At 40.6% G+C, this 20,512-nt stretch overlaps 1 pseudogene; it reads right to left on the bottom strand.

Moving 5' to 3' along the window:
- Positions 1-503: 503 nt before the first annotated feature.
- LOC131232400 (2,3-bisphosphoglycerate-independent phosphoglycerate mutase-like) lies at positions 504-18,755 on the bottom strand (annotated as a pseudogene).
- Between the last annotated feature and the right edge of the window lie 1,757 nt (positions 18,756-20,512).

The raw sequence follows: 20,512 nt of genomic DNA, 5'->3' as shown, positions 1-20,512 counted from the left end.
ACTTGGTTTATCATTCTAGAACTAAACATATTGTGCATCATCATTTTATTCAACAAGTGCTTGAAGAATGCGGTGTGACTCTTGAGAAGATGTATTCGAGCGTGAATTTGACGGATATGTTTACTAAGGCGGTTCATATAGAGAAATTCAAGTTCTGTGCGAATTTTCTAGGTCTAGCAAAGATAGAGTGAAAACCAGAAGCGATGATTGTGGAGATATGATGGAGACTAAGTAAAGATGGAGGATCGAACAAGGCCTACTGCAACATGAAAATGACGGTCATGGTGGAGATTTTTGAAAATTAGATGCCCTAAATCGATGCTGAAACAGGGGCCATCAACCAATAGATAGTTTGGTCAACAGGCCGAAGGATATTAAAAATATTCAAAAAGTGTAGTAGTAGAGCATTTATTGTCGGTTTGGGACCAACGGTCTGCATTGCCTAAACAGAAAGTGTCGGTGGAACAAACCAAAAACCCATGCATGCCCTGCATGAGTATGTATGCCTAAAACAGAATATTACAGTCACATTTTGTTTTTTAATTTTTGGAAAGATAAAACTACCAGGGATTGAACCCTTGATCACTCACAACAAAACACTCTCTCTACCAGCTCATCTACTGAGTGGGAAACTATATTACAGCAAAATTTCCATCAGAATCTTCAGATTGCACTGAATTCCGAGGCTTTGAAACATCATATGATGGATTCCAAAAAGGGGGGTTTAAAAAAAACGCCACCATTATCTACCAAGTCTAGATTATCATCGTAAGTTATCATTACGGGTGCCAATCAATTGTCGACAACCTCGATAAGCGTTGGTTCATAGTCACTTGGAGCCTGAAAGCCATGGAGATTCATCACTGTGGCAGCCACGTTGGCCAGCCCACCATCTGGCATGTCCTTTCGGAATCTGACACCTGGGGCCAACCCAGGGCCTCCAATGGCGATTGGGACCTAAACAAAAACATAAATAATGTCAAAGAGCAACCCCAACTATTTCTAAATAGAGATAGATCAACGGTTTAAATTTTACGGAATATTCCATCTTTTACCACCCATGAAAGAAAAAAGGAAAAAAAGAAGAAGATGTCTTTGAAATGGTATCTGGTGGTAAAATCATAAGAGGGCCAGTTGCATCCAATCATCAATTATAACCTTTTTCAGAATAGAATCCCATGATAAACAATTTATATCTTTGTTACTATGCACTCTTATCTATGTAAACTTGGTGGGTTCATACCGAGAGAATCACCATATTTGCGGATGGTTCAAAGTGCTGGTTGGAGGACTTTTGCCCATTGAATGTCCTATGTTGGTTAGGCTCCTCTCCAACTGTCCATTCATAACAATCAAAAGCCGTCCAATTGGAAGCTAGGAGAGTCAAACAGGTGTACCCTTTGGGGCAAGGATAATCCATAGTGGAAACCAGCACATGAATGGTCTGGATCCTTCCCCATTTCTGCTCATTCAGTTCCATTTAGCACATTCCTAACTATTTCCTATCCATCCAGTCAGAAGAGGAGAATGGGAAGGCCTAAATTTTCTGGAAAATTCTTGTTGAGAAAACAAACAGGAGAAATAATGTTTCCTCCCCTATAATTTCCTGGATATAAGGTTTCCTAAGAAAGAGGCCCTAAATATTTTTAGGGATGCATGCATTGGGAATCGAATTTTTAAACCCTCCATTTCCCACAGTAACAGATGTGTTAGTGTCCAAGATACAAGGTCTTTTTTCTTTGAAAGGGACCAGTGTAAGAGAGTTTCACTTACGGGTTGGAGAGTATGAGAAGTGAGGATTTGAATGTTTCCATTTTTGTCCAGCAAAGGCTGCCCATTTTTATCCCTTTTCACCATGTCCTCGGCATTTCCATGATCCGCGGTAATAACATAGATCCCACCTACTTGCTCGATCGCATCAAGGATCATCTGCAGGAGAAGCCATAAAAAGAATAGTAATTTGTGATCAGTTATAAGATTTATTTCATGATAAATTAAAAAAAAACATTAACAATTTGAAAAATACAAAATAAAAATAAATCTGAGTCCCATATACTTGGCGCATTCTGCATAACGAAACAATCAGGTCTGCCAATAGGATCTTACTCCTGGTGAATTGGCCTATGTTATCAAAGTTTGCTAGTTAGTGCAGATAGGGGTGGCAAGTGGCAAGTAGACAGATGGCCCATTGGGTTTCAAGGTCTCAGCTCAATATGGGTTAGGCTTGGGCCTGTAAAATAGGCCTGCGAGTCAGTTATGGGCCTAATTTTGAGCATAGAGCGGTTGGCCTCGTGCCCAGGTCTTGCAAATTTTATTTTATTTTTCTAAAGGCCTGACCAGGGTGCAAGAACGGGCATGTTTATGATGTGAATTGGTAGGCTTGGACCTGAAATCAAAGGCCAATTACTAAACAATCCAGGATCCTTACTCTTGCTCCGGTGGTAGACTCTCAGGAGTTTCAACACCCAGTCAACAGTTCGAGTATCCATAGGTGGTGAAATCCCACTACGGCGTGAGTGTGTGGGGGTGTGTGTGCATGTGTTAAAAATAATAATAATAATAATAATAATAATAATAATAATAATAATAATAATAAAACATTACTAAACGATCCATACTCGGGCCTGACACTCTGCCATGATTAATAATTGGATCGGGCTTGGGCTGACCCTAACCTGGACCAAGGCAAACTCTAGAAGAGATTGAATTTGAAAATTTGAGGTGAGCATTGATCATCCACAAAAATCTACTTTGTGGATCCTCCCACTTACAGGATCGTGGAAGTTTAATTTGGATGGAAATTCTTTAAATAATCCTGGAGAATCCACTTGGAGTTCACATAACAATGAAGAAGAAGTTAATCCATGGCCAGAAATGCGAATGAAGGGGAAACACGGGTTATATTGATCATGTTGAAATTGTTCACAGGTTCCTTCTCCCTTAAAGATGGAAGGGGACTCAAGGAGTGCACTTCCTGGGCATCAAGAAACAAGTAAACATGGAACTTCTAATTTGCTATTAAAGGAAAATAAAATAAAATCATGAGCATCCTAGTAGGGCTTCTTTTAATCTCATGCAGGGCTTCTTTTAATCTCATGCCTATGAAAGCCAATGACTTGTTACTACTCTTGCTAAGAATGAGCTAGCTTACTAGGCCTATCAATGGGCTGGGCTAGCCATGGGGTTTAGCCTGCTTAGCTGGACACAGGCCTAAAATTTGTGCCCATCAATTGGGCCAGGCTTGGGTTGTATCTAAGAGCTGTCATCCCGGCCCATTTAAGGTTTCAAGGGCATTTTTTATCAATATCATACATGATTGGGCATTCCTAATGAACAGCCAGGTTCAGACCCAGGCCATGCATAATCATCACAGTTTGCACTACAGTATTTGTTTTGGCCCATCATGCGCCTGGGCTTTACTTTGCAGGCTGGTATTGGACAGACCTTGTCCCGGCCCGAACCGGTAATCTTCATATTGCCTCTCCTTCTCTATCAACTTTATTAATCCTTTGGATTCATCTTACGCTTAAGGAATAAATTTATGATATGTGACAAAATTCCTGAGTTTTTCATCAGCTAAAGCCAACTTGAACTAGGAGCATGAATATAATTTCCAAAACTATTTCAATTTTTGATAATTGATATGAAGTGATTCAACTTAAGGAGCTATGCGAGAAATCCAAAATGCTGTCCTTGCGACTTCAAGAATCGCCTATTATATGCAAGTCAAGATAAAAGATAACACCTTCACAGCCTCATCAGCAGCCGTGCAAGCCACAACTATTGCCTCGATGTCGCCCGTATGTCCAACCATGTCACCATTGGGAAAGTTGACACGTACCTACGAAATATAGAAGCAAATAAGTCAATTAGATACATATGACAGTTATAATGACACAATACTACAGCACCCATTGTCCTTGGAAAAGGAAAGTGGATCTAAACATTATTTCAGTGTAGAAATACAGAGGAAGACTTTATACAAGATGTTTTTCTACAGGTATGCTAGGCTTGAACCCAAGCCCTCAATGTTGAAAAAATCCTTGTCTACCATTGAGCTACAAGCTCGGACCGATTTTTCACAAGATGTTTAAAAAGAAGAATGACTATTTCATGAAAGCATTAATTGTGAAACTACGTTCAGTTTCCATGTAACAGCTCTACTCAAGTATAAATTATAGAAGTATAACAACTCTACTCGAGTATAAATTATAGAAGATGGACTTCTTAAAACAGTGTTCTTTCAAATTTGAATGTTTTCAATTTGAATAAATAATTATTTTTTGTTAAGATGTGGAGCCACATCTGGGGGTCGCACGACCGGTCGTGGCCCCTGCTCGACCGGTCGTAGGGTCCACTCGACCAGTCGTGAGCAGTCATGGACTGGCACGACTCAAAGTCCAACGAGAATCAATTTTTGGGGTCCAAGGTGCTCGACCGGTCGTGGGGTCCTCTTGACCGGTCGTGCAGCCTGCACGACCAGTTGAGGTTACGCAGATTCGTTTCCGAATTTGATATGGACTGCGGATTTCTGAGTTGACTTTCGCAAGGGTGCGAAAGGGAAGTTGCCTAAACTATATATATGTATCCCTTGGGCTTTTCTAGGGTATGGAAAATAATTCTAAGGTGTGGGCAAAAGGTTTTCTATGTTCTTCCAAGGGAGAGGTTAGTATATTGCCTTGTAATCTTCGTTTTTCTTCATAGTGGAAGTTTGCATCCGTGGTTTTTTTTACCCTAGTTTGAGGTTTTTCCACGCATATCTTGTCTTGTGGTTTGTTTGGATTGTTTTGATCTATTTCTAGTCTATATTGCTTCTTGTTTATCGTTTGTAGGTGAGACCGGAGATTGGATCTCAGTTCACTGCATTGTTGACGTGCTGCGCAACAACTGGTATCAGAGATATTGGTTTAGTTCTATTGGGAGCGATGATAGAAGAAGAGAAGACTAAAATTGAAAAGTTTGATGGTTCAAACTTTGCCTTCTGAAAAATGCAGATAGAGGATTATCTGTATAAGAAGGACCTCTATATTCCTCTAGGAGGAAAAGAGAAGAAACCAGAAAAGATGACAGATGATGAATGGTTTTTACTGAATAGGAAGGCTTTAGGAACAATCCGACTCTCTTTGTCTAAGAGCATCGCCTTCAACATATCCAAGATGAAAACCACAAAAGAATTAATGGAAGCCATAGCCACCATGTATGAAAAACCCTCAACATCCAACAAAGTTCATCTTATGAAACGGCTATTCAACATGAAGATGTCAAATGGTGGGAGCGTTGCTAAACATCTAAACGAGTTCAATACAGTCACGAGCCAGTTGGAATCCGTTGGCATTGTTTTTGAAGATGAGGTCAGGGCGTTATTGATCTTGTCTAGCTTGCCAGACAGTTGGAATGGTTTGGTGATTGCTGTGAGCAATTCCTCAGGGTCGACAAAGCTGAAATTTGATGATGTGGCCGGTCTAATTTTCAGCGAAGAATCTAGAAGAAAGGCATCAGGAGTTTCAAGGGATTCAGGGAATGCTCTAAACGTTAAAGGAAGAAGAAGATCGCTGAACAAAGGAGGCAATAAACATGGGCGTTTTAACTCGAGAAAAAAATCCAAGGGACCAAAAGACAAAGACAGGTGTTGGCATTGCGGCAAGAAGGGGCACCTGAAACGTGATTGCAGGGCGCTCAAGAAACAAAAAGGAAGCTCTCAAGGCAGGAAGGATTCAGTGAATCTATCTGAGGAGAGTGACACAGAGGCGTTGATCTTGTCTCTTGATGCGAGGAATGAGTCTTAGGTTATAGACTCAGGTGCTTCGTTTCATGCCACTTCATGTAAGGAAGTTCTGCATAATTAAATATCAGGTGACTTCGGGAGAATCTACCTGGGTGATGATGTGCCGTGCTGTATTGTTGGAAAGGGAGACGTTCATATAAATCAGAAAGAGTAAACGATTTTGAAATTGAAGGATGTCAGACATGTACTGAGTTTGAAACGTAACTTGATCTCAGTGGGGCAGTTGGCCGATACCGGTTATGTGATGACATTCACTAGTGATTCCTGGAAGATCACAAAAGGTGCCTTGAAGATGTATCGAGGCAAGAAGGAAGGTACTTTGTAAGTGACTTCAGGATTGTATAGTTCACTCACAGTCACATCAACTGGAGTGAATGGCCAGTTATGGCATCAGAGATTGGGATATATGAGTGAGAAAGGGATGAAAGTGTTATTGTCAAAAGGGAGGCTACCAGGGCTGAAGTCTATTGACTTGGAATTCTACGAGGACTACGTGTATGGCAAGCAGAAGAGGGTAAGCTTCAAGAAGATGAGACGCGCTCCAAAGACGCATCTGTTAGAGCTTGTACACACTGATGTGTGGAGACCGACACAGGTATTATCTCTTGGTGGCTCACGTTATTTTGTTTCCTTTATTGATGATGTTAGTAGAAAACTGTGGGTCTATTTCTTAAAATATAAATCTGAAGTATTTGATGTATTTAAGAAGTGAAAAGCTATGGTAGAAAACAAGACAAGTAAAACAGTAGAATGTCTCAGATCTGATAATGGGGGAGAGTACTGTGATAAGATATTTGAGGAGTATTGTGCAGCAAATGAAATCAAACATCAGAAAAGGATTCCAGGGATACCACAACAGAATGGTGTGGCTGAGCGCATTAACAAGACCACCCTTGTGTATGCTAGGAGCATGAGGTTACATGCAGGGTTGCCCAAGACCTTTTGGGCAGATGCTATGAATACTCCTACATATCTCATCAATAGAAGTCTCTCAGCACCATTGGATGATGGGCTACCAGAAGAAACGTGGACTGGGAAAGAAGTGAACCTTGCACATCTCAGAGTGTTTGGTTGCACTTCGTATGTTCACATTAATGCAGAGCACAGAAACAAGCTGGATGCGAAGTCCAGGAGGTGCACGTTTATAGGCTACAGGCAGCATGATTTTGCCTACAGGTTTTGGGATGCAGAAAACAAGAAAATCATCAGAAGCAAAGACGTAGTCTTCAATGAAAAAGTGATGCATAAGGACAGTATGCAAGAAAATAAGGTCGAGGAGAAATAATTCGTAAATATGGAGGAGTTACCGGACACGGGTGTTATAGCGCCACAGGATGATCATGCACAGGAGCATTATGAGGTAGAGCCGCATACACCGGTTGTGAGGAGGTCTACTCAGGAAAGGAAACCCACGGTCCGATACTCACCCTCCTTACATTATCTACTGCTGACAGATAATGGTGAGCCAGAATGTTTTGAAGAGGCGTTACAATCAGATACACGGTTTAAGTGGGAGCAGGCCATGGATGAGGAGATGGACTCTCTTAAGTCTAATCGTACATGGGAGTTCGTCACTCTACCTAAGGGTAAGAAAGCTCTTCATAACAAGTGGGTTTACAGACTGAAGGAGGAGCACGATGGTTCGAAACGATACAAGGCTAGACTGGTTGTTAAAGAGTTTCAACAAAAGGCAAGTATCGATTTCACTGAAATATTTTCACTTGTGGTGAAAATGTCTACAATTCGTATGGTCTTGAGTATAGTAGCTACAGAGGACTTACATCTAGAGCAGCTAGATGTTAAGATAGTCTTTCTTCATGGGGACCTTGAAGAAGAGATATATGCATCAACCAACAAGATACGTGGCACCAAGAAAGGAGAACAAGGTGTGCAGACTGAAGAAGAGCTTATATGACCTGAAGTAGGCCCCGAGGCAGTGGTACAAGAAGTTCGACAGTTTCATGTCAGGAAACGGTTTTAGAAGATGTCATACAGACCACTGTTGTTACTTGAAGAAGTTTGATACGTCGTACATCATCCTTCTTCTGTATGTTGATGATATACTTGTGGCCGGTTCAAGCATGAAAAACATCTCAGATCTCAAAAGACAACTGTTTAGAGAATTTGCCATGAAGGATTTAGGAGCTGCAAAACAAATCCTAGGCATGAGGATAAAGCGTGACAGGGAAAACAAGAAACCGGTTTTGTCACAGGCAAAGTACATAGCCAAGGTACTTGATCAATTCGCTATAGGATGAGCTAAGCCAGTTAGCACTCCATTAGCCAACCACTTCAAGCTATCTAAGGAGCAAGGGGCAAAGATGCAAGAGGAACATGACTAAATGGCTAAAGTCCTATACGCGTCAGCTATTGAGAGTCTCATGTATACTATGGTAAGCACGAGGCCAGACATTGCTCAAGCAGTGGGAGTTGTTAGCAGGTTCATGAACAACCCCGGGAAGGAACATTGGGAAGCTATGAAGTGGATCCTTAGATATCTGGTAGGTACTAAAGATATAGGGTTGTGTTATGGTGGATCGAAAATCAAGCTACAAGGCTACGTGGATTCAGATTTGGCAGGAGACATCGACAGCAGAAGAAGCACTACAAGTTATGTCTTTACTCTAGGTAGTGCTGCAGTCAGTTGGGTATCTCAGTTACAGAAGATAATATCTATCAGTACGACAGAAGCAAAATATGTTGCGGCTATAAAAGCGTGCAAGGAAATGGTATGGATGCAAGGTTTCATGGAAGAGTTGGATAAGAAGCAAGCAAATTGCAAGCTATACAGTGACAGTCAGAGTGCAATACACTTGGCTAAAAATTTAGCCTTCCATTCAAGGACCAAGCATATTGCCATCAGATATCACTTTATACGTTCGTTATTGGAAGATGGATCGATTCTTCTGGAGAAGATTCATACAAGTGAGAATCCTGCGAATATGCTAACCAAGGCGGTCACACGGGAGAAGCTGAAGCTCTGTTCAGCTTTGATTGGTCTCCGAATGTAGAAGACGAAGGTTTATAGGGATGTGTCTCCAAGTAGGAGATTGTTAAGATGTGGAGCCACATCTGGGGGTCGCACGACCGATCGTGGCCCCTACTCGACCTGTCGTAGGGTCCGCTCGACCAGTCGTGAGCAGTCGTGGACTGGCACGACTCAAAGTCCAGCGAGCATCAATTTTTAGAGTCCGAGGTGCTCGACCGGTCGTGGGCCATGCTCGACCGGCCGTGGGGTCCTCTCGACCGGTCGTGCAGCCTGCACGACCAGTCGAGGTTATGCAGATTCGTTTCCGGATTTGATACGAACTGCGGATTTCTGAGTTGGCTTTCGCAAGGGTGCGAAAGGGAAGTTGCCTAAACTATATATATGTATCCCTAGGGCTTTTCTAGGGTATGGAAAATAATTCTAAGGTGTGGGCAAAAGGTTTTCTATGTTCTTCCAAGGGAGAGGTTAGTATATTGCCTTATAATCTTCATTTTTCTTCATAGTGGAAGTTTGCATCCGTGGTTTTTTTACCCTAGTTTGGGGTTTTTCCACGTATATCTTGTCTTGTGGTTTGTTTGAATTGCTTTGATCTATTTCTCGTCTATATTGCTTCTTGTTTATCGTTTGTGGGTGAGACCAGAGATTGGATTTCGATTCACTGCGTTGTTGACGTGCTGCACAACATTTTTTAATGTCTATATCATATTTTTCTTATTTCACTATTTTCGCATCTTTTCTACCCCGAATAACCAACAACTTCAAAAATATTCTACGAAATTAGCTATCAATATTTGAAGATTATTTCGGGAAAAACAAAAAAAAAAAAAAAAAAAAGTTGACATCCAGCATAGCTATTAGGGGAAAACCATAATCTACCTTTTTGCACTTCCTTGGGAGTAAATAGATACACGCGCATGCACGTGCACACACGCAAACATAAGCAACATTCGCATTGCAAATGTAACATATGTGCTTGACTCAAAACTTTAAGAAAATAAAGGAATTACTATAAAAATCTTTTTTTTTTTAAAGCTATGGAAAAATCATTGGCATATGGATTATTGATAAAGAGTAATTGTCCATTTAATAAAGATTTATAATTAGCTCAAATAAAAACCCAACTAATCTGCAAAACAGCTATTCCCTAGTAAATCAACTTGCCAAACGCACAAAACAAAAGAATTATCATAACATTTAAATGCATATACAAGCAAAAGTAATTTTGATACAGATAAGCAAATTATAAAGGTCATATTCTTTGTTGAAATACTTCTCCTACTTCTAGCCAAACTGGATACATACAATTGAAATGAATAAATCTAATAAATAATAATAAGCTTTGGGCCAAGTCATTAACTGATTTCTTTAATTATTTCAAGATTGAATCTCCGAAATCAAAGAAAAGAAATAAAAAATGATAACTTCAGATCATGTTCTTCTATATAGAGCCGTATTGTTCCTCGTTTATCAAGTGGTATCTGTATAAGCGTATGATCCTACTTCAGAGGATAAGGTACGCTTTTGGCACCTAGCATTGCAATGCTCAATTAAAGGTGCATCATAAAGGCACCTTTTATGATTCTAAAAAAAGAGCTAAAATCCTAAAGGAATGATAAACACCAAATGGTAGGGAGATAAAGATTGATAGAAAATTATGGGTTTCGTTTTCATGGGGCTACGACATGGGGAGAGGAAAGCCCCGCACAACTCATTAAACTGTGATGTCTCATCACTCTACACATGGCATACACGTAAGGCAATTTGGTCCATCCAAATTGTGGCCCCCACCATCAATAGAGCACAGCCTGAAATTCTAGGTGACCTGCACTTATGCCACATGTTTGGTGGATGAACACACAACTTAGAAGGTGGTGGAGAGCAAACATTTTGCTATTGTCCTAGAAAGTTGTATAGAATATATAGGAGTGAGGGTCAGCCAATTTGCAAAGTTAAGAGTTGCGAGGTTACAGGTTTGCTAGCCCCACATGCACCAGTACACATACACTCTCTACATGTTAATATACGTGCCAACTTGGCGTGTATATCGCATCTAAGTCATCCATCAATATTAGGGGGCGAGAAAATGTAGATCATGTGCCCAAAAACCATGATGCTCAACTATCAGGTAAGGCGCACATCAAAGAAAATGGGTGGTCAAGAAAAACTGGCGACTTTTTTAGATCATCGATTGTTTTCACTAATGCGTGGCCATCATGGTTCTGAAATCGGCTGCATCGTAACTGTTGATGCAGAAATCTGGACGTCCTCCTTAGACAACTGGATACCTGCAAGAGGATGGAGATGGAGACCCTAGCTGCAGAGCCTCTGGAGGTGTGGGAGATATTGTGCATCGACATCATTAGCAATATAAATGACATGCATCAAGATCTGACCCACATGGTGGAAACATCAAATGGGCTTTTGGGAGCCATGTAGCATTCCTTATGGTAGCTAACACATCCATAAGGTGCACCTCTCCATGATTATGGGAAAATCAGGCCAACCCAATCATCAGGTAGGCCATTCTGTGAAAGAAATGCACAACAATTCGAAACCCTGGAAATTCAAGTTGTGGCCCTCTAATGATTGGATTGCCATGATTTTGGGGGCATCCAATCATCATGGTGGGGTGCACCTGTTGGATGGGTTGGATGCCATACACACATCACATGGGCACCAACACTTGGTTTGGATAAGGCTTTGGAGGCCATCGTGTTGTTTCAATGTTGTGGCCTGCCATATGATAGGATTAGGCTGATTTTTGCTCCACGCACACTCACATACCATGGGCCCCACCAAAAGCCCATTTTCGGCACAACAATAGTGTGTATATGTGTGTACGTACAACGTGAGCCCCCCAAAGCCTTGTTGGCATGAACTTGTTGAATGTATGGTCCGGATGTCACCACAATGTGTATGGCAAACAACATGAAGGAACATGATCAGAGGCATTGGATCAGTTCCATGTGTTTGTGTGAGTATCTTTCCATACATCAGTGCACCAGATTTTCAAGGCCACCATGAGTCCATCTCAGGTGACCCATGTACCTCTAATTTAAATAGGTTCCATCCATCAAAAAGCCCATGAAGTTTATATACCTGGTGAAACTTGCCACTGAGTATTGCATCCCTTGCCTTCTCAGCAATTTCCAAGGCCTTCATCTTTGGTTGGACATTGAATGCAATTCCACTATTGCTTGGAATTTCAACATATTCCTCCATCTCTGGGTTGAAGTATCCAGACCGATTCCCATTCCAGGAGAATGTGACATGACCAAACTTGACGGTCTCACTGTCAAATGAAAATTGAAATGCGTTGGACTTCGGAGATGAAAGGCTACATTCAGTACATGAATACAAGGGATCACATAGAACTTGACGAAAACTGTTTGGCTAGAGGAATTATAGGGTCATGCACATAGAGAAATGTATAATTTGCTGACCCTGATGATTCTGTACATGCAGGCCCATGGTTCAGTGATCCAAACCATCAACATGATGGACCCAAAAGTGGATAGGGGACGCCCTGGAAATCCCCCAGATCAGATGATTGTAACCCTTGGATATTTGGCCTTTTTTTACACCGGATGTGAACCAACATTGCAATTTTCTTTTCCCTTTTGACCGTCTATTTGGAGGACCCAAATCAAAGCCTTGATTATCACAACAAGGAGAGTTTCAGGACATCATCCGGATAGGGTCCATCAGATAAAAATTTGGATCTTGAGCCACCTGTATTGAATTTTGCATGTCAGCAAACTATTAATTGTGCTGATCACAGGACTAAGATTTCTCATTTGATTGAGATCATACAAAAAACCTCAAGACATTGAAAATGCATCTCATCTGCTGCCACCTTACCTGCATGCAAAAGTACGGATACATTATGCACTAAATATTCACCAAACGTCCTCTCTATCTCTGGAGGAGAAACAAGATAGTGGCTTGGAAGCTTCAACTCGCCATCATACTGTAGCATTCCTGCGTAGCGTATTTTTGGAAACCAGACACGGTCAAATTTGTCAAATTCTTCATACTCTAGTGCTTTGGCACTCATGACCATATGGTCCACTCGGAAGTTGAATGTCACGACAGCATCACCATCCACTATCGGCCCAACTGCCTTGCCACTCTCATCAACGATAACAAATGGAGGCAAGTACTGGTCACTGACCTTGAGATCCTCTCTGAGCTTTTTGACAGCTTCCAGTGCACTTCGAAACTTGCATGGAGCTTCACCAAGAACGTGGGCATCCCATCCACGTTTCACAATGCCCCAATCATTCTGCCAAAGAAAGAAAGGTCTAACTACTTAAATTAGTCTTTGAAATAGTTATGCCCCTAGATGCATTTTCCACACATCTCGCAGGAGACTGACCTTGGACCACTTCGGAACATTTCATAAATTTGGATGGAATATTTGAGGAACCCATATTTCATATCCAGGTATAAAACAATGCTTCTTTTTTCTTCTTTTTTTTTACCAGTAGGTATTATACACTTGACCAAAACCAAAGAGTATTTTTGGCTTGGCCCAGCAATTTTGCAGGCGATGCTCACCCTTCAGTGATCCAAACTGATCATCCGGCGGGAAACATATGGATGTGGAGGATGAGACAAAAACCTCCTCCACCACACCATCTTAAGTGTCTAATTGGTGGCCAAGATATTGATGGTTAAGTTAAATAGTCAGCATGTAAATAAAAAAAAAGAAGAAGAAGAAGAAGAAGAAAAAAGGTCTGTACTCAACAAAGCCATTCGGGGGTTCATATGACTTGGACTTTCCAATGTGAGAGATCTTTGGCCTAAGCCATTCATGATGGGCACACCAGAAAAACCATCTGGATTATAGACAAATTGGGCTGAACTGTGCAGATGCTGTCAGAACCAAAGACGATTTAATTTGGTTGAGCATTATATATTCTTATGCTAGATGCATGAGATGAACAGCAGAGTTGATTGACAGTGTTGGAAAATCACACCAACATTTTGAAGAATAATCTCACACTCAAAATTCAGATATAATAATCTCACTATCAATAACTTCTGTAATCTTTCTGTCTTTCTTCTTCTTCTGTTTTATTTATTTATTTATTTATTTTATTATTTTGTTGGTTATCTTCTATAATCTCAAGAAACAGAGAAAATTCTAATAGTTCTTAAATCAGTGACAAAAAGGTTGCTGATATTCACCACCACCACTCCTTACATTGGGAATGTTCCAAAATAGCCAAACTCCTAACTAAACCAAAAAACCGTGTTTAACTAGCTAGCTAAGTAACCAAGCAAAGCCTACGAAGTAAAAGACCAAAATAAATAAATACAGAATGATGCATACCCAGTCGAACAGTCCGTTGGATTGGACTGTACATCCTGATTTGGTGGACAGTACAATCAGACCACATGATCGTGGGTCCATTCAAAGATTGCACATGTATGAGGTCAATGAACTGATCAGACCACTTATCGGGTCCTCCAGTATGATCTGATCACCTGTGGGGTCCAACAATCTGACCAGATCACCTGTGAAGCCCAACAACCTGATTGGACCACATACATATCCATATGGACAGATTAGGGCCCATTCACAGGTCCCATTGAGGAATACTTCTGGGTTGCATCATATTCCCCTTTTCTAATTAACTTCAATGTTCAAAAACTCATTCATTATAATTCAGTCAAGTCAGCTCAGTTTCTTGCTTTTTGAGTAACAGGTAAAAATTGCAATCTTCTTCAAAATCAGCAGGTTTTTCCAGTAACTAAGTTCGGTTGAAAATCGAGTCTGAGTTTTCAAACATTTCAAAAATTGATGGAACAATAACCTTACATGGCATTCTTTAACCAACAAAAATTTCACAGAATTTAAACAATTAATCATATTCCAAAATTAATAAACTCAACAAATACCTCATATCGATCCATAGTAACATACATCCGGCCCCCACCAGATGCAATCTGAGCATCGACACCTTTCTCCCGTAACTTGGAAAGGTCATTCTCAAGTGTTTCTACAAAGCCTACACTTGAACCATCCATAGCATCCCGGCCATCAGTGAGTATATGCACAAGGATCCTTTTGGCTCCATGCTCGCTAGCTCCTTTTAGCAGCGACTGCATGGAAAACAAAGAAGAATTACAAACATAACCATTAGGAATGATAGTTATATAAGAAACTGAAACGCATTAAATGCCTCATCAATGAAGGATACCTGCAACTGATCAAGCCGGGAGTGGACACCACCATCGCTCAATTACCCAACGAGACACAAAGTCCCGCTATCAAAACATTCCTTGATATACTTGAAACCTTCTCCTTCGTAGATTTTGCCAGAGGCAAGAGCAAGGTCCACCAGCTTAGCACTGGGTTTTGAAACGAATAAAAATCATTGGGTTCATCAGACTATATGAACCAAGCAACTTAGCTAACCTTAAACATACAATTACAATTGGAGGAGCTTTGTTAAGCCCACATGCATATGCAATACAGCTCATGTACATGCCACCCATGTGCCAGCATGGGGCGTAGGTGCGAGATCCAATCCGTCCATTAGAAGGGCACCAGTATATTGATGCCCTAGCCCAAAAATCATGGTGGTCAGGTGGGCTACAGCTTGTGAAACAAATGTACGGCTGTGAAAATTTTGGCTGAAGTTTTCTAACTGGTCCACATGTTCCCAATATTGGGGCCCACATGCTGAGTAGACCCGATTCATTTTTGTAAACCAACCTAATGGATGGATCTGATCTTGGACCTGCGTACCATGCTAGCACATGCATGGTGCATACATGAGCTGTATTCCACACGCACATGGGCTTAGCAAAGCTCCAATTAGAGACCCTTTTATGATTACACTTAAAGACCCTATTTATGACAACCGCAAACATAAATAAATGGATACATGGACCACCAAAGATTCTTAGTGACCGTTGTCAAAATCATAAGCATAAAGAAAAGGGTAACAGGAAACACCAAAGGAACTATATGCATATGCATATGCCGAAAGTTGTTTTGTGTTTATGACACCTGGTCAAGTTACTCAAATACATGAACCACCAAGGTAGCCTTTTCTGAATAGTGGGCCCCACACACGTGCGGCCGGGATCACACACACGTGCGTCTGGGCCATTGCTACTGTCCATGCGTGCGGTACTTCTCTGATTCGTCTCTCCTCTCTTTCACCCAAAATCCCTAACCTTAATCCTAAATTACTCAAAACCCCAATTTCATGCCCTTTGTTCAACCTTAGGGTTCCCCGAATTGAAATCTGTGAACCCCTTGGATTGGGAAATTATTTTTATGCAAGCGGATGAATTTACCCCTCATTTGATTCTTGTTTGGTTTATAATTTTGATTGATCCGGCCCTAGCATGTGTAGGCCTGGATCTACATAAGTGATCGAGTGTTTGAACTTTTGTGTGGGATGTGGAATTTTGTGTAATTGTTTCTGAACTAGTATGATCTAAAGCCTGAAAATCTTGCACATCATACTTGGATTTCATGTCCTGCATCATGAACCCCCTCAGGTGAAGGCCTGCCTAACCCTAGATCTGAGACATTCTGAGATTCAAACAACAATTATTACTATTTTTTGCTGTTTTAAGGTTTTTAAACCCCATTATTTTATGTCAAAGGTGACAAATAGTTTTAGCATCGACAAATTAACATCAATAAACACTTTGAAGATACCATTAAAAGAAAAGAGGAATGATCACTCACAACTGCAACCCAAAGTTCTCTCGTTGTAGTTCTTGATTCCAATGTGGCTCTTGAAATTTTCATGATATTGTCAAGGGCATGTGTAGTAAAAGTAGGTTGTAGATAAGCTTAGGCCATCATTCCACTAAAGGAAAGAGACTGTCAAATAGAAAATTTTACCCTTGTGCATAAATCCTGCCAGCACCTAGTGCATTGTGACCAACTTCACTGTTACCCATGTCATCATCACTTGGAAGTCCTGCTGTACCATGAGCCCTCACCAACCTCCATTTTTCTGGTGCACACTTTAGAGAAAACAGATGGTATATGTCAACGATTTACCATTAAAGTGGGAAGTTATGACCACCAACATTCAAAAACTTGGATCCAACATGGAAATCAGCCTTCAATTTCCAAAGTTAGACCACTCTGAACCAATAGAAAAAATGACCAATTTTATATGTGTGTGGGTCGATGTAGTTAAGCTCAATGGAGCATTTGAACAGTCCAATCATCCAATCCGAACTGTCCATTCAGCCCAACATAAATTTCTTGGGCTACCGTGAGAAAATCACTCTGATTATATGATTCAATCCATCCAAAAGTTGACCTTCTCTTTTAGCATTTGCATGCCATGGATGGGATTGTTAACATTATTTGATTGAAGTGATCCTTTAGAAACATAAGCGATTGATGATGAACTCCAACATATAAGTAGCTCAAATTATTGATTGGGCCTATTTTTATTTAAGCTATCTTGACTGTCTGTTTTATAAGGCTATTATTTGTATGGTTTGATCAGTGTGACTTTTGCACACTGCACCATGAAATGTCTGATGGACCTAATGTACATCTTGGATCAGTTTATTAGACTGTTCAAGTGTCCCAAAGAACTTGACTACAGGGTAAGTTACCATGCAGTCAACTGCATCTGATACACATACCATCATCATCATCTAAGCTCAACTAATTGGGCTGGCTTATGAATGACATGCACATGCACACAAACATATGAAAGTGAAATCCCGAAACTGGGGCCCGGGCACGCACGCACACAAGCATCTAATGAGTAATGGAAAGTCAATGACAGAGAGACATCTAAATGATTTCTAGCAACTGATCTCTTACATCAGAATTTGTGCACACGGCATCATAACCATAGAAAGAACGTTGTAGAACAGAAGCCGGGCAACATAGAATGGAAACAAATAAATCTGATGATGAGTTCAACTACATTGAAAGAAAATTTAGAAGCCCAACAAATTTCGTCTGTGACTGTGATAGTTTATTTTTTGCTAAAACATCTCCTAATCCTCAAATATAACCAGATCCATGTTCTCAAAATTTCAGATAATCAGAACCATGAACACTACATTTCAACTAAAATGGTACCATGAAAAGAAAGGATGATGGACCCCAGATGACAGTCTTCAGCTTTGAAGAACAATGTCCTTGTCATTTCTCAGTCGATGCAAATTAAAAATATAATGAACCACTTGCATTGAAAACAGAACGAACCATTACAAATCCACAGACATGCATACATCAATATATGCATGTGTGACAACAAATCCAAAGACATGCATGCATCAATACATGCATGTGTGACTCACATACAAGAAAGAAAAACATAGTTGGAAACTGATTTCAAGAACAAGAAAAAAACTATCTGAATATCTGGATTCCACCAAGTAAGAACATAAACAAATCCAAAGATATACATGAAAATCATTTCCAACCATCAAACAACAGGTCCAAAACCCCATGAAAAAAACCAAGAAAAAACAAGATGGCATAGAAGAAACAAAATCCAGCCAAAGGAATCTTGGAGCTCTGCGCTCTGGTGGTTAGGGTGTAAATTTCATAAATATTGAGGTCATGGGCCGTTGTATGCAATAAGGGTAAAAGTTGGTTTTCTTTTCAACAACAATATGGTTAGAAATCAACATCCTTGAGAAAGATGATTGGACGACTGTTTCAAAAAAAAAAGCATATAACTGGAGGCAACTAAGATTGGGGGAAATAGCAATAATAACACTAATAAGAAATCTACACAACATCAGAGCATAAAGCATAGGAAAACAGAAAAAAGAAAGAAAGAAAAATGATCTGAATTTTTTAACCTTTTTAAGAGAGTCCATCGTCGGAGTCTCAGCAACATAGATGCAATTGTACTTATCGGGATTTGCTTCGCCCCACCCATCTAAGACAACAACAGCTATTGTCTTACCCTTTGGAAACTTGGGGCGGTCCGCCAATTTCCATGAGAATCCAGAGCTATCCATCTCTCAAAATCTAAAAAATAAGATTGCATACGAGACAAATAGACAAATAAATATAGATGGTAGAATGGTAGTAGTAGAAATGATGACTATAATGATGGTAATAATAAATTGGGTACTAGATTATGCTCTAATGAAAAAAAAAAAGGGCTTTCATCGTACCACAAAAATTGTACAGTTGGGGCCCACTTTTTTGATGATCCAGACCAATCATCTTGTGGTCCCTAGGGGTGTACATCAAGTCGAACCGAGTCAAGCTGGCCTCAGCTCGACTCGGCTCGGCCACTAGCTGACCTCAGCTCAAACTCGGCTCGGCTCAATCCTCGAGCCTGACTAGCCAGCTCGGCTCGGTTCGGTCAGCAACTCGGGCCAGTTCGAGCCGAGTTCGAGCCAAGATCAAGCCGAGTTCGCCTGTGCAGCATTTTCACCAACACCTGGACTGCACCTTCAAAATCTCACTGTATTTGAGACAACAATAATGGTTTTACAGGTATTTTATCAAACACCTTCTAAGCAACATAAAAATAAGGAAAAAAAAGAGTATTGGTTTCATATACATACCTTCCTTGCCACCAGTCACACTTCGTTGAGTCATTTCATCAAACACTTGGTGAGCAACATCAATATCAAAGTAACCGAGTCACCAAACTAGTTCGATCCGAGTTCGATTCGAGCTGGGTTCGATCCGAGTTCGATTCGAGCTAGGTTCGATCCAAGTCGAGTCAAGCTGGGGACAGCTCGAACTCGGCTCGAACTCATTTTCGAGCTCAAAAAATCAGCTCGACTCTGCTCAAACTCAACTTCGAACCGAACTGAACCGATCTTTTTCGAGTCGAGTTGAGCGAGCTAACCGAGCTAGCTCAATTCGTTAACTATCCAATTAGTGGCTCAAAAGCAGACAACTCATCCAAGAGTTCACATTCATAATGCACTGGTAGTCTGGCTGAAGTTGAGTCCACCAGATGAATGGTTTGGATTGCATGAGAGTACGGTTCACATTCATAATGCACTGGTAGACTGTTGTTTTTCTACTGTCTACCACCGGAACTTTTCTCTAAATAATAATAATACACAGAGAAGTCATAGGGAAACCCAAATAAGATGAACAAAAGAGCTACCTTTTTCCCCAAATCCAAAGCAAATGACACATGTAAAATATAAATGAAAAGAAAAGAAAAATATAATGATAACATATATAGGAGTCTCGAACATGAGACCTCCCGCTCTAATACTAATTTGATGCATGACAATTAACCACTTGCTCTAAAAGCTCGAACTATTAAAGTATGGGGAATTAATCCCTTTATCTCATAGCTCAGGCCTCCCATCTCATAGGTTAGGACTTCGGCCGCACATGGGTACCACCTCACACGGGCCGCCCACCCCGAGTGTATTTTTTTTTTTTATGGGACAGAGATTGCATGGTTAGAATTATCAACCCAAAGTGCTATTTTGGAATCATAAGTAATACAAATGGGATCTATCAGATTGGTGGTTCATGATGATGATTGGGGACCTATTTTGTTTCTCTGTTGAATCTTGATTGTCCATCATCTATGCTATTGATCAGATGCTTAGGATCATCCGATTGGTGTGATTTTTGCACCACGGCTTGTTCTTAGTTGTATGAAAGAATGGATGGCTCAAATTGATATTGGGCATCCCATGTGTCAATTCAAAGCCTTGAAGACGTTGTGGGGATGACAGCAAAACTAATGCAGGGGCATTTTCACATCGAGCTTGAGTGGGGTTGCCTGTGG

Source organism: Magnolia sinica, chromosome 18 (assembly GCF_029962835.1).
Source record: "Magnolia sinica isolate HGM2019 chromosome 18, MsV1, whole genome shotgun sequence".
Taxonomy (NCBI): domain Eukaryota; kingdom Viridiplantae; phylum Streptophyta; class Magnoliopsida; order Magnoliales; family Magnoliaceae; genus Magnolia; species Magnolia sinica.
Note: the sequence above shows the minus strand (reverse complement) of the source record. Positions and strands in the feature narration are given on the sequence as shown.